General features: G+C 47.0%; 1 protein-coding gene across 1 annotated transcript in view; it reads left to right on the top strand.

Moving 5' to 3' along the window:
• The first annotated feature begins 8,198 nt into the window (after positions 1-8,198).
• CTBP2 (C-terminal binding protein 2) overlaps positions 8,199-14,175 on the top strand; it is a 129,021-nt gene continuing 123,044 nt past the window's right edge. The window contains exon 1 of the mRNA XM_005528837.3: positions 8,199-8,312. The gene's annotated coding sequence lies outside the window, so the exon portion shown is untranslated. The remainder of the gene's footprint in view (positions 8,313-14,175) is intronic.

The following is a 14,175-nucleotide window of genomic DNA, read 5'->3' as shown; positions in this document are numbered from 1 at the left end:
GCTTTGATAATATTCTTGTTAAAGGAGCAAAAATCCTCCTGGGGACACAATTCAGTCCCTAAAAGAAATGCAGACACTAGTGCAGCTTCTTCCAGTTTGGAATGGAAAATAATCAAGATGGTAGAGGACATGTGTACACCAGTGTAATTATATCAAAATAGGACTTCCAATGTATAACTGCTTCAGTTTAAAAACCCAAAAATCCTCTCTGTAGCAGCCACTGCTGTGACAGTGGTTGTTTTCAGGGGGATTGTCCTTTGCTTCAACACACAACAGCTCAGACTGCTCTGTGATTCTGTGGCTCTGAATTAACCTGGTGATGAGCAGCTTTTGGCAGGGCTGGCTGAGATTTGGCTACAGGGTTTTGGCTTTGTTTTCCCATAAGAAACCCTTCAGTCAAAATGCAGAATTGGAAGGGTGAGTGCAAGTAGCTTTGCTGCCCGTGCATGGGTGGAATCACTCCCAAATACCCAACTGACCTCTGGGACGATGTTCCTTCTTTAAATTCCCAGCCAGATGCAGTGCCAGTCCCACCTGGTGATGGTGGCCACCGCAGGAGCCTGTGCTGGGTGGCCCTGGGATGTTTGGATGGCAGTGGAGGGTACAAGGCTCACCCAGCTCAGTCCTCTTTGTGCTTGTGTACCAACACCATCACACTGGGCAGGCCATGGGCGCCGCCTTATCTGCATTTCCCTCGCTTGCTCCCGAGCCGACACCACGCTCGCTACATCTCTGGTGACCACAGAGATTTAAGACACGATTGTACTATCAATGAAATGCAACTTATGCCTTCCAGGCACTGAAATCCTTGGAGGGCCTCGTGCAGGGCTGCACTGCTTCAGTTTTATGCCAGTAAGTTCCTAATTAGCATAGGAGACTGCAGGCTCTGCTGAGGAGGATGCTGGCCGGGAAGCAGCTTCTCCTGCCTGCCCAGGGACTCTGCACCAGCCACTTCATCTCTGCTCCCCAGGTACCTCTCTGACTCACCAGCCTGCAGGTGCTTTGGGGCTGGGATGATCTTCCCAAGGACAGCCAGCACAAGGAGGACAAGGTCAGAGCTGCTGGCTGGGCCAGCTTTGCTCAGCCTCGCCCCAGCCCTTGTCTCTAACAGGGCTGCACTGGATGCCCCAGGGCAAACTCTGAGAAACAGAAATATCCCTTCCAGCTTCCAACAGCCAGCAGCATGAACCCAGAGACTGTGCCTAGATGGCCCTGTGCAGTAACCCCTGGTGGACCTGTATCCTACAAGATTATTTCAGCCCAGTGATCTGATTTGGCTCCACAGCATTTTGGGTGCACTGTTTAATTTTGTCCCACGAGAAGAGACGCTCAGATATAAAATAGGATACATAATGGTGATTTGATATATTCTTGTGTTATAAGAATTTGCACATCCTCGTTCCCTATTCCCTCTCCCACACCCTTGAGGGTTTTACAGACATCTGTCATACCCCCTTTGGCCAGCTCTTTTGCAGACAGATCTCAGATGATGCCCCAGGCGTGACTGTAATTCAAACAGTGAGTGACAGATAGAATAAGGCACCGTGAGTCGGGGCTGAGGAACACAAGCTCACATTTCACTCCAAACACCAGCAATGCCCGTGCAGTGTCTGGAATGCCCAGTCCACCCTTTCATTTTGAACACAAACTCTTTTCTGTCAACATTAAAATGTTAAATCTCCCAATAACTAGCTTACAAAACAATAACAACTCTGGAATTAGAGGCTGGGTGATGTAGACTTCCCCATTAAGATACTACAGGATGCTGGAAGCAGAGGCCATTGGAACAAGCTGGAGTTTATTGAAGGTAAAGGTTGAGAAAGTCCATGATAAGGGAGAGGGAGCAGGAAGTGTCTTTATCTAATAACTATTTGTTTAGAAACACTTGGCACATACATCAAATTAGGGCATCCAAATGCCCTTCAAACTTTAAACCAGACAGATTGATTCAAGCACCTTTCATTAAACTTTCCTGGAAAGATTAAACATCAGCCCTGTGTTCTATCAGAAGAAAATTCTGCTCATGTGGTGATGACATTAAGATGTTTTATGGATGGGGTGTGCAAATGTGCATGCACTCGGCAAGGCTTTTCTCCAGTCTTGTAATTCCTCACTTAAGAATATAAACTGAAGAAAATGGGAATAAAAATACCCCAACAGTTCTGTATAATGATTTCACACACATGCAGGGGTAAAAAAAAAACCACAACAGGATTATGAAAAGAATTTTATTGTATGTTGGCATCCTTTTGCTCATGTTTGCAAAGGGAAATGTGTTTGAGAATTTCCCACCGATTTGAATTCAGTGGCTGTAGTAGGGCAGAAGTAATATGTATGGCCTTGTTCTAATCATCGATTCAATCCAAGAGTTCTCAGCATGGAACTCTTTTTCTTTCTCAACAGGAATAAATTTTCAAAGAAGGGATAACACCAACATATGATATAAAACCTCATCCAGCCCCTAAATTTGTGTGACTTTGTGGAAATCAGTCAAAATCTATATTTAATTTGGTGTGAGGAAAGTACGATGCTGAGCCCAGATTACAACACAACTGCTACCATTACGATCAATGTACTGTTGAACTAAATTGTTTTATATATTGTATTAGGGGATCCCAGGTGTTTTGCTGGTCTTACAGCCCACTTGTTGCTGCAGTCAAAGCTAGGAAAGGATTAATAAATTCTGATATTATGTGTGGGTACCCCATTCCCTGCCAACCCACGCTTGTCTCCCCACCACAACCACATCCCTGTGTTTAAAAGAGAATCATGAACTCCACCGGAGCCATTTCTCCCACAGATCCTGCAGAATGCAGCGTCATGGTGCTGTCACCTCTGCTGCACAGGGCACGGGCACAGTAATACATTAACATGAGGTCATAGCCTGACAAATGCTCCTCAGGCACAAACCCAGCCCTGCTCCTGCCCCGGCTGCTCCCTCCTCCGCCGCAGCTCTCCTGGCGCAAGCACGTGTCCCACGAGGCTGAAGGCACAACCAGCCCGGGCAACAGATCCAGCTGAAAATAAGCTGCTTTTTTTGGTTTTTTTTCTTTTTTTTTTTTCACTCCCCCTCTCTTTCCCAGGATTAGTGTTCAGCTGGATCCATTCCCTGATCCACTTCACCTTGCAGCTGCACAAATGCTGGTGCTGGCAGCAAGAGGAGGCAGGGATCGCGTGGCCGAGGCCCAGAGGAGCCAACTGCTCCTGGAGGCTCTTGCAGCAGCAGCTGAGCACAAACGGTTATTATTTTTTTAGTGGGCTTGGTTTTCTTTCAAAATTGGGGAGAGCTGAGAGAGTTTCTGCCCAGGCTGCAAATAACCCACACTTTTGGAAGCAGGAGCTCAAAGTCCAGCATGACCCCACAGCAGGACATTGCCAGAGATGTGCAAGTCCTGCTCCCGGAGGCAGAGGGCAGGAAGGGCAGGAGCGAGGAAGATTTGGGGTCTCAGGACCCTTATGGAGCACAGTGACCACCCAGAGCAGTGTGGGAGCAGAGCTGGGGGACCCAGAACCTCAAACACCAAGGCAGCAGGAGTACAAATGAGGGTCATCTTCCCTAAGGAATCCACTTGAGCTATTCCCATTGAATACTGGGAACTGTTATTCCTGGAAACTTCCACATTGAAACCTGCCTTGGTGGTTTCTTTTTCATGATGAGAAGCAAGATTCACTGTGCTTTTAAACCAGAAAGAAAAAAAAAAAGATAAATGCATCTACCTCCTTTCCCTGGGCTTCCACCAAGAGCTTGTGGCTTGAATGAGTCCTTTTCACTTGTTTTAAGTTACTGTTACAGTATGAAACTCAAAAGCTGGGTTGAAAATCTTTTAAATGTGTAAAAAATAGTCTTAAAGTAATTAAATTCTAAAAACTGATCCTAAAATGGAGGGGGAAGCTGCCGATTTAATATCATACACTGCCTTTAAGAGCAATTTTTCTCTACCGGTGCAATCCCTCACACTGGATGACACCCTTACAGTAAATAATAGAAAAAGTGATGTGAACCATCCTCCTAATGAATTTGCTTCCACAAGACTGATACCAAATGCTGGAATTTTGGCTCCCCACTAGAAGTAATTGTTCTTGATGGTGCTTATACACTTGTATCAGTCTGGTGTGAGATCAAAACTATGAGAAAAACAACCCATCTTCTGAATTCTTAGGTCCAGAACAGTTTACCAAATATGTTTTGGAACAAGTCCATCCCTGGTTTGCATCAGTCAGAGTGAAATGAAGAATGTGCATCTTTTAATGTATTTTCAAGTTAAAATATGGTGCTAATATTAAAAGTGGAATACATAGGAAAATAAACCAGTTCATTTCTCCATTTCTCCAAACTTACACTCACAAAAGCCTTTAAGTAAAATACCTTACTGTATTCATATTCCTGCTTACTGCAGTTGTGTTACAGGCAGATGAACCAAACTCTTTACTTACATTTCTAGAAAAAAAGTGTTTCCTGCCACCCATTTGTAAAAAAACCATGAACACCTTCTCAATTATTGTAATGATTATTCATTATAACCTAGCCAGCATAGCTGCTCCGAACCAGTTATGTTTTAAAAACTGGTAAAAAATAAATGGGGTATTGACATTGGTGCTGGATACTGGGCACTCCTCACATCCAAATCTCATTTCTAACGATCAAACGCGGCTCAGAAGGATCGAGGCAGGATTTGTGTCTGCCTGTTCCTGCCTAGCACCGAGTAACTAAGTTGCACAAACACTTGGAGCAGTAAAATAACCGGTCTATTCTAGTCAACAGATACTTGCTCTAAATCTGCAGGGAGAGAGATGAAATTTATGCACTGAGAGTCATCCAGCTGAAGTCACCGTGACTCCTCGCGCTACATAAAAGAGACACAAGAGCATCGTCTTTGTGGGATCAAGGCCCACATTTGCATCTGCAAATCAACCCTTTTATGAAAAGCAGGCTGTACATTTCATTATTATTTGTTTTTAGTTCTTTGAGCCGTACCAGTGCAGCAGGAGGTGCTGCTCCCAGGCTGACGTGTCGGTGAAATGTAGAGGCAAAGTGTGATTGTGCTCCCGGTTGGCAGAACCTCGTGTGACGGGCGCTCAGCTGCTCGGAGCCAGCATGTGGGTCAGGAAACAATATCCCAACCTCATCGTTCCCCTGAATCCCCTGCTCAGGGAAAACAAGTTATTCACAAGAGAAACACGTCATCCCTTACTAAAAATAATTACAAATTCATCAAATAGAACCAGGACAGACACAGGGGCTGCAGACTTTCTGTTATGTTTTAGCAATAAAGCTGCAACACTGGGAGAGCAGCATTGTTCCAGCAAGGGAGGTGAGCCCTGGCTGGCAGGAAAAAGGGGTAACGTGTGAATCCTGCACCCCAAACACCCAGTTCTCATACTGGAGGGAATCATAGGAAGTGCATTTTTAAAAGTTCATTTGATTTCACAAAAAATGATGCTGGAAGAGCTTGGTCCCTTGTTGTTACCAGGAACTTTTCAGTACAGCTACTGATAAATTAAAATAAATAGACTAGAGGAACAGCTTGGATTTGCTTTTCAGGCATCCCTCAATAGCTACATTTTCAGGACTGTTCTCCTAGCAGGGATTATTAGCACAGCCACCCCCAGTTAGTCCATAAGCTTGGGTGCCTCAGAGATGTGTGGAATCTTCCTTTTCAGTAATAGCCTGCTGCCTAAAACATCTGCCCAGAAGTTGGGTAAAATCTAGAAACAACCTACAGGAGAGAGTCCAGAAGAGAGGTCTGGTTTGTGCCTCCACAAATCAGAACAATTCTCCTCTTGGGCTGTTAATTCTTCCACTTATCCCAAAACTTCTGCTCCCAAGCTCTGGGAAGCCAAAATACTGCACTCTGAGCACACACGAAATTTTACACAAACCAGTGAGGTGCTGGAGGAGCTGAAGCTCCTTCAAGGTTGGACAGCAGCTGAATGGAAGTTTTAAAACTGCAATTTGAAGTTAAACCCCCGTTGTTCCAGGCCTCCCACTGAACCCACTGTGTATCTTCTTTCCAAGCATCTCATTACAAAGGCTGTTTCACACTTGATGAATGTTCGATCGCAATCCAAATAGTTTGAAGAAAAATCCACATGCCTGAGGATTGCCCCCTGCTAAACTCAAAGATGTGTAGCTTAAGAGCTTTCTCCTTTACAACCTGTAACCTAATTGCTCTGGTAATGAAATAATTATTTGTGTCTTTGGCCTCAACTTATGTCACTGCCTTTGTTTGCATCATGAACTCAAGGTTATTTATTAGAAGCAATTGCTGTGTTCCTGCCCGGCGCCCCCATACATTGTGTATGGAATGTTTAACAAAGTAAATTGGGTAAAGCAAAGAGAGAGCAGGGTTGTGGTGTAAAAAACTCTCCACTGCAATGCCAGGAGCAAGGCCTTGGTCAGTGCAAATCCCTCCATCCACTGCAGCCCAAGTCCCACGTGCAAAGCAGCTGCCCACAATATTTTGAGGTAGCAAGGAAATCCAAGAAGTCCCAGTAATACAGAAATTGTTATTTGCATGTTGAGGTTCCCTCCAAGCAGGCAGAGTTTTCCCTTTGGAGGGACTTTTGCCAAAGGGAAAAGTGCAGAATTAGATGCATCTTCCAGCTGAAAGCTGCTGAATTTTGTTAAATCTACGTGGAGATGCCTGGCTGTCGATGCCACGATGTCGTGCAGAGCCTGGGCATCACAGGGTGGCCACAGCTGTGGCCATCTCTGCCCTGACACCACAGGGAAGGAATCCTGGTGAGCTGCAGCCACGGGAGGCTCCAGCTTCTGCGGGACAGCGGCAGCAGCCCCGGCAGCAGGTGCTGGGAGGACAAATGATGGACGTGGTGTAAACATCCACTGAGGACATACAACGTGCTCATAAGAACCGAGATCTTTAGGCCCTTAAGCGTGTAATTCCACCCACAAAAACTGAAGCTCGCTTATTTATTGTGATGGACAATTGAGCTGGTTCAAGGGTTTTATTTGAGTAGAAAAGGAACGTACTGTTTCCCAGGCTGATTGAGAAGCACGGGATATATATAATGTAGGAGGCTCGATGATTATACAACAAAAAGATGGGATCACCACCTGCCCACATTCTTGTGATAAGCAGATGAAGAACGTCTGTCAAAACATTAATTCCCAAATCTAGGGGGGTAATACGGAATACAAATACAAATAGATGCGCGCCGAGCGCGCTGTCGTTATCTCGCAGCCAGCCGAACGCCCCGCCGCGATTACCCCACGCTCACAGCGAAGCGGCCGCACGGAGGGGCCGGACGCGGCAGCCCCTCGGCCTCGGGGATATCACCGCTGCGGGCCGCGCATCCCCGCCGGCCTGTGCTCCCCGCACGGGCTGCGGTGCGGGGCCGGAGGGTGGGATGCGAGCGCGGCCGAGCCGGGGTCCCCCCGGGGCCGGTGGCGGTGCCGGGGCTGTTGCGGAGCCGGGCCGGGCGCGCTGAGCGCGGGGGGCCGAACAAAGGCGGCGGCGGCGGCGGCCGGCCCTGCCCGCCCCTCCGGCCCGCGCAACAGGCGCCGCGCCCCGCGGAGCCCCTCCGGCGGCCGGGGCCCCGCCGAGCCCCTGCCCTGCCCCGCACCGTCCCGCTGCCGCTCCCCAGCGCCTCCCGCCGCTCCCCCGCCCCTTCCTCGCTGCGTCTGTTTGTACTTTAGCTGATCCACTAATCCCCCGAGAGAGCCTATTTGTAGTGAAGAGTATCTATAGGGGGCGAGGCTGGTCCATGTGGGTTTGTGTCATTGGTTTGCAAGGAGAGACCCCGCCTATTGCCAAAAAAAAAAAAAAAAAGAAAAAAAAAAAAAGGAGAGAGAGAAAAAGAAGAAGGGAAAAAAAAAAAAGCGAGGCAGTGAGAGTCTCTACCTCTCCTCGCTCGCCGCTCACCCAGCGTGGCGAGGGGGAGCGGCCGCTCCGCCCAACACCGCCCGGGCACTTTCTGGCTTTAAAAAAAAAACCTAATAAAAAAATAAAAAAAAAACCCAAACAAAAAAGGGAAAAAAAAAACAGAAAAAAAAAAAGAGCGGGGGGGGGGGGGGGAGAGCGGCCCTCCCCCCCAAGTTGCAATTAGCATCTTCTCCGCTGCTGCTGCGGGGCTCCGGTGCCCCCGTCCGCTCCCGGCGCGGCGGCGGGCGGAGCAGGAGAGCGGGGAAAGGGGGGGTGGGGGGGAAGGATTAAGTTGTTTTTTTTTTTTTGTGCGGTGTGCGAGCGGGTGGCGTTTTTAAGGTGGATCTCCGGCAAGCAGAGCCCGGCGGTGGATGCGGGAAGGGATGCGGCGGTGAAGAGCGGCGCGGGGCTGGCGGCGGCCGGGAGCAGGTAAGGGAGCGGCGGCGGCTGCGCTTCCCGGCGAGAAGGACAAGGGAAAAGCGAGGACATCTTTGCTTTAGTCAACCTCACCGGCGAGGGGGGACAGAGGAGGCAAAAAAAAAAAACAAACCCGAGGAGGGAGGGTAGGTGGAAATGCGATGGTGGTGGGAGGCGGCCGCGCAAGTTGCGCGGGTGGGCGCGGAGCGGCGGGGTGAAGTGGGAAATCTTTTGTTGTGCCGGGCCCCGCATTGTTTACTTAGTGCCGAGACCCGCCGACAACATCTGCCGGGGGATTAACGGGGCGGCGGCGGCAGGAAAGTTTGGGCAAGGGGGGAACCCCGCGGTGCGGCGCGGCCGATGCTCGGGGGACGCGGAGCAGCCGCCGCCTTGCGCTGCGTGCCCAATTTATTTATTTTTTTTGGGGGGGGGAGGATTTAGTATATTTAGTTATTGCTTTTTTTTTCCTCTTAATTTTACGTAGATTACTGGGGGGGGGAATGGTTTAGTATTTTTAATTTTTCTAAATTTAATTTTTTTTTAAAAAAATATATATATTTTATTACCGCTCAATAACCGCGCTCGCCCCTCAGTCACTTAGCAACTCTCCACGCTTGTACCCGCGGAGGTGCGCGGTGTCCGCGGGGCCGCGCCTCGCTCCTTCCCTCCCACCTTGTACCCCTCCGCCAGAGCTCAGAATAATTTCCCCACTATTTATTTAATACATATATTCCCCCCCCCCCTCGATTTGGACATTTTAAACCCTTCCCTGGTGTCACTAGAATGGAAAATCAGAGGGGGCGCGTGGATTTAGGCGCTGAGATTGTTCTTTTCACACCCCTCTGCCCGACGATAAAAAAAAAATAACATTTCTCCCCCCCCCAAACTTAGAGGACTTGCTGAGGGGGAAAGAATAGCCTTTTGTCCTGCCGAGGGACGTGCCCCCAAGGTAAATCCTGGCTGGAGCTTAGCGCCTGGTACTTTGCCGGGTCCCAGGGCTCTGGCTGTGCTGGGGAGGAGGAGAGTGGGAGATGGAGATCTCAAAGTAGTAGAAGTAATTTCTTCTTTCAGCTACACTTCTCTGCTGCCTTTGAATTGTCTGCAATGAATGTACGTAGCTCTAATTGAAGTACTTTAATCATTCACACTTGATTAAGTATACCGTGACCAGAGGAGAGGAATACACACGGCTCCCTAGAACGGGAGGGATGGGATGACATTTTAATCCTGTGTTTTAAAAAAACATCAGCGGAGCAGGAAAAAAGGCGATCGGCGGTGATGGTTCGGTGTAACGGTCCGTTGTTTCCACACAGATGGTGGCTTTCCTTCGGGATGAAATCGCGGTCATTGCGGATATTTGGGGAGAGGGGAGGAGGAATAGGCACGTACTTTTAGATTTGTTTAAGCAGAGTGAGGAAAATAATGATAGACGAGATGCCTGGTGACAAAATGCTTTTGTTCCTGTTTCCATCAGTGCGTAAGGGCGCCGACCTGCTTTAGCATTCTTTAAAGGTCTCTCTTTACCAAGGAAAATTGAAGATGGTCTCATTATAGGAGAGTGTGTTTGGAATACTATGAGGTATTTATGAATTCCGAGGTGATTGTTGGATTGCAGACATTTCAATTACACATCTTCTAATAAAAAAAAAAAAAATAATAAAATTGTAGCGATGTGTTCTGTAATCTGTTACTTCCATAAAGCTGATTTGTGCTCGAGCTCTGGAGCTGGCTGACGGAATGGGTCCGTCCACGGGGCTCGAATCTTAAACAAGGATTTCTGTTCTTTGCCTCACAAAACTTTCTGCTGCAGGGGCAGCCCAAAGTTCCCATAAAAGCAATTGTTTGGGAAACGTCAGCTATCGTCGGTATTTTTCTGGAAAATCTGGCGTTGTGAATACAGGGTGGTATTTTTAGAAAGGAGCTTTATATTTTTGGAGGCGTTTGTGAAACCCACCTGTTAGCCATTAGGGGGGACAGAGGTTGGCTTTCATCGTTAGCAAACCCGGGCGCATCTGGGGGCTGGGGGCTGTTCCTCACTTGATCCAAGCTTTTTCCAGTCATGGGCAATCAAAATATCTTTCCCTTTAAAAGTTATAACCAAGTGTTTCTAACGCTGAACAGAAAATAAGGTAGTTCAGTCAGAGTGGTGGCACTCTCCTACGTTTAGGAACATAGATTGCAGAAGCATTTGACTTTTCCTTTCTCTCCTGGAATTTTAGAGATGCTTCTCTTGTCCAGGGTTTTATTGTCAGTTTTACAGTGTACAAATCATGGGTGATGTTTTCTTGCTGTCAGCTTTCCCTGTTTTTAAGGTAGTTTTGCAGCCCATGTGGATCCAGGGGCTTGGCTGGCAGGGTGGCTCCAGAGCTCGATGCTCTGTGGAGCTGCCACCCCACAGCCCCCTTTGCTGACAGCTCCCTCTCACCCCCCACTCCTCCGAGGGCAAAGCTGTGCCCTTTTTCCCCTCCTGCTTTTCCTAGATGGAAAACACTCAAAGGAATTTCCCCACAGCAAGAGGTGTAGCACAAAGTGTCATCTTTAAGGCTGGCTTTTCAGTACACAGATTTGTCACTGGGATCTGGTGATAATATTCCTTGCACCAGGAAAAACATCAGCCTCAAAGTATGAGGTCCCAGGCACGAGCTAGAAGTAACATACTGAATCCTTTGGCCAGGAAAGTTGATTTATCCATCAGGCTGGCTGCAGTTCAAATAAAACTTCTTCAGTTCAGCTGACTCTGGCAAGAATGAAATATACTAAAGAAAATAAAACCCTGAATCTGGGTTTGCCCAACCATTTGGAAAAGGTAGGTTGATTTTCCCTGTGTGTTTTGGGCTGTTTACTAGCTGTGGGAATTGAAAGAAGCTTCATGTTTAAAGCAGAAGAAATGGAAAAGCAGCACAGAACACAGCACTGGCAATTTGCAAGTGTTTTGTTAGGATCTGGTGGATGATGCTGTTTCATAAAACCTGATGGGTGTCACATTTACTCCTCACATCAGATCTAGTGAGTATTTCTGTCTTTGCTTTGTATTTTGGTTGTAGGAAGTTAAAGGAGTGGAGCTTCTGGTGAGCAGCTCTTCAGTTTGGGCTGATGACTTACACCTGTCCTAGAAATCAGGTTTTTTCATATCCCCCTGTCCAGCTGTGAAGGATATTTAGATTATAGATTCTGAAAAGAGAAATTGTCAGGGCTCACAGGTGAATTAAAGACCGTATCTGGGGGGTGCAAGGTGATTTTTGGGGTCCACTCTTGCAGGGAGCACTGAAACTTTGGAGGGGAGGTTTTGGTAAGTCACTACTGGTTTTGCTCTGGTTACTGAGATAACACAATTGTTTTAGGCAGGAATTGGTGTTTTCTCCATTGCTGTTTGTGGTGCTGGAAGATGTAACTTCAAATGCAGTTTGTCACACCAGGTATGAGGATGTAATTCTAGAATGCAGTTTGTCATGGTCACATATGCCTGGGCCACCTATTATGCCATATGCCATGTTCCCATAGTTTGGGTTTTTTCCTCCTCTTCCTTTGCCAAAGGAAAGAAGACAAAATTTAGGTGAAAGGCTAAAAAATGTCATGACCATCCTCTGCAGCAGCGAGGTCTTGGAAACCAAATCTACTCATTGTACCACCCACGTGTTTTCTCCTTCTGCTCTGCCCCACCGTGGTGAGGAGATTGGGATTCTGGCATTTTACCAGGGAGTCACCACATCACATTCTGTGTGAAGTCAGTGGGAGTTTTGGTGACAGAGTACAGAAGAACCAGTGTCACTTGTTTTGTTCTACAATGGTGCTTTATAAGTGTGCACTCCCCTTTCTTGCACCATGAGCTCCTGTGATTTTTTTTTAAGAACCAGGAATAAACATCTGGAGCTTTTTTGGTTTTGTTTCTCCTCTCTGAGGTGATAATGCAGGCGGAACATAAGAGTTTGCTTCTTGTTGGACTTGATCTGGTGAGAGGGAACCATGATAGTGCTGTGTGGGAAGATCATGGAGGTCCTTCCCTGAGGTGCTGCTGCCTGGTAAGATTGCCAATTTTGGGGGTTTTTATGGGATTTTCTGCCCATCCTGAAATCCCAGCCAGGAGCAGAGCATGCTCTGGTGGATCCTGGGTGCTCATCCCTGCTCTGTGGTTTTGCCAGGGGAGGACAGTCCCTGGAATCCCTTTTAGGGTCCCTGTGCTCCCCAGCTGGCAGGAGCTGTGTGTCCAAAGTTATTTTGGGTAATTCAGCCTTGTTTTTCAAATACATGGTCTTCCAGGATGGATCAAGGTAGGCATCTTAATAGGCATCCATAAAGTCCCATCTGTTCTGAGACTTTATTTAAGATTCAAATAAAACCCGAGTTACTTGAATGCATCAGTTTTAGATTTTAATTGTTAATGATTTGCTCCTCCAGTCTTATCTGGCAGTGATTTCATGCATCCTTCAAGCCAGTAAAAAACAGTGGTCCTGCTGAAAGTAACTGCCCTGCTTCTTCTTGGGCTCCTCTCCACCCCTCCCAATGGAAATAGGTTTTATATTTATATTAAATAAACCTGCTTGGTTGTTGAATTTTGGGCTCTGCTTCACCCAGGTTCTCTCCCTAATGCCCACCAGCAGTTGGAGCAGTATCGAATTAGGAAGGACCTTTGCTCCTACGGTGGCCAAATCGAGGGTGACCAAATCCCACCACATTTTGGGCCCAGGTGTAGAGTGCAGGGTCCCTTGGCTGTGAGTTTTTTGAGGAGGTGCTGTAGGAACCTCGTGGAGCTGATTGCCACAGGAGTTCTGCTGCGGTTGCTCCTGTGTACATTCACTTGTGCAATGTTGACAGACACTCAGCCACTGTTTCTGTGCAACAACACACACCAATTATTACAGAAATAGACCCCTGAAGCACCGCGCGGAGGGAGAACGTGGGGATTACAGACACAATATTTACAAGGAGCCAAGTCTTTAATGAGACCAGGAATAATGCAGATGGATTCTCTGTTGCTAAATATAACAGATATGTAATGGATGCTGTCCATCTTCTTTTTTTTTTTAGTGATCCATTCACATTTGAAAAAAAGAGGCAATTGTGTGCTGAAGGGGTTGGCACAAAATTGTGGGATATTCCAAAATTAGCCTGGCTTTTCATTATTACTGTAATAACTATAATGTGGCTCTGCAAAGCATGAGTGACCCTGGCTGGGAGCATGGATGAGCCCCTTTGAAATACTGATGGCCTTTGGGATAGTAACAGGTGTACAAGGAGTGCAGGATCAGCCCCAAAAGAGGCAGAGATGGAAATCTGTAAATCCAGTAGTTTCCATGCAGCTGGCACAGAGCTGGAGCTGGCAACATCATTGTTGGGGTGGAAAATGAGCAAATCCAGCACTGAATGCCAAGGCTGGTTTCTGTGCAGGCAGTGGATGTCACACCCTGGGGTGTGATGAGCTCTGCAGGAGTGTGGGGAATGTCCTTTGTTGGTGTTGGCTGGAGGGAAAACCCTGCAAATAAATTCCCTTTTGAAAAACAGGTGAGGCCAAATATAAGAGATGCTGGTGGTATCCGTAGAGTTGTCATACAGTGTCAAGTTTTTTGTCATTTTTATGTTGAAAACCAGGTTTTCCATGAGAAGGGATGTTGGAAGGAGACAGTAAATTAAGCAAAGTAATTATGCTAAATAGTATATATTACATTTAAAAGTTGGGAGCCTTGAGCTTTGCTGTGATTAGTTGTGAATGAAATTAATTTCAATTCAATATGTGGAAAAACCTCTTTTTCATTAGTTTTCATGTTCTCATAGTTCTCAGAAATTTCATGATCCTGCCACAAGCTCATGTAGATTTTATATTTGCCACTTGTTTGAGCTCTTTCATTTTTTCATACAGAAATGGTACAGAAAACCATCA

The sequence above is a fragment of the Pseudopodoces humilis genome, chromosome 9 (genome assembly GCF_049639895.1).
Source record: "Pseudopodoces humilis isolate 2021_Gansu_Grassland_sample_001 chromosome 9, ASM4963989v1, whole genome shotgun sequence".
Lineage (NCBI taxonomy): Eukaryota > Metazoa > Chordata > Aves > Passeriformes > Paridae > Pseudopodoces > Pseudopodoces humilis.
This window is presented reverse-complemented; position numbering and strand designations above follow the sequence as displayed.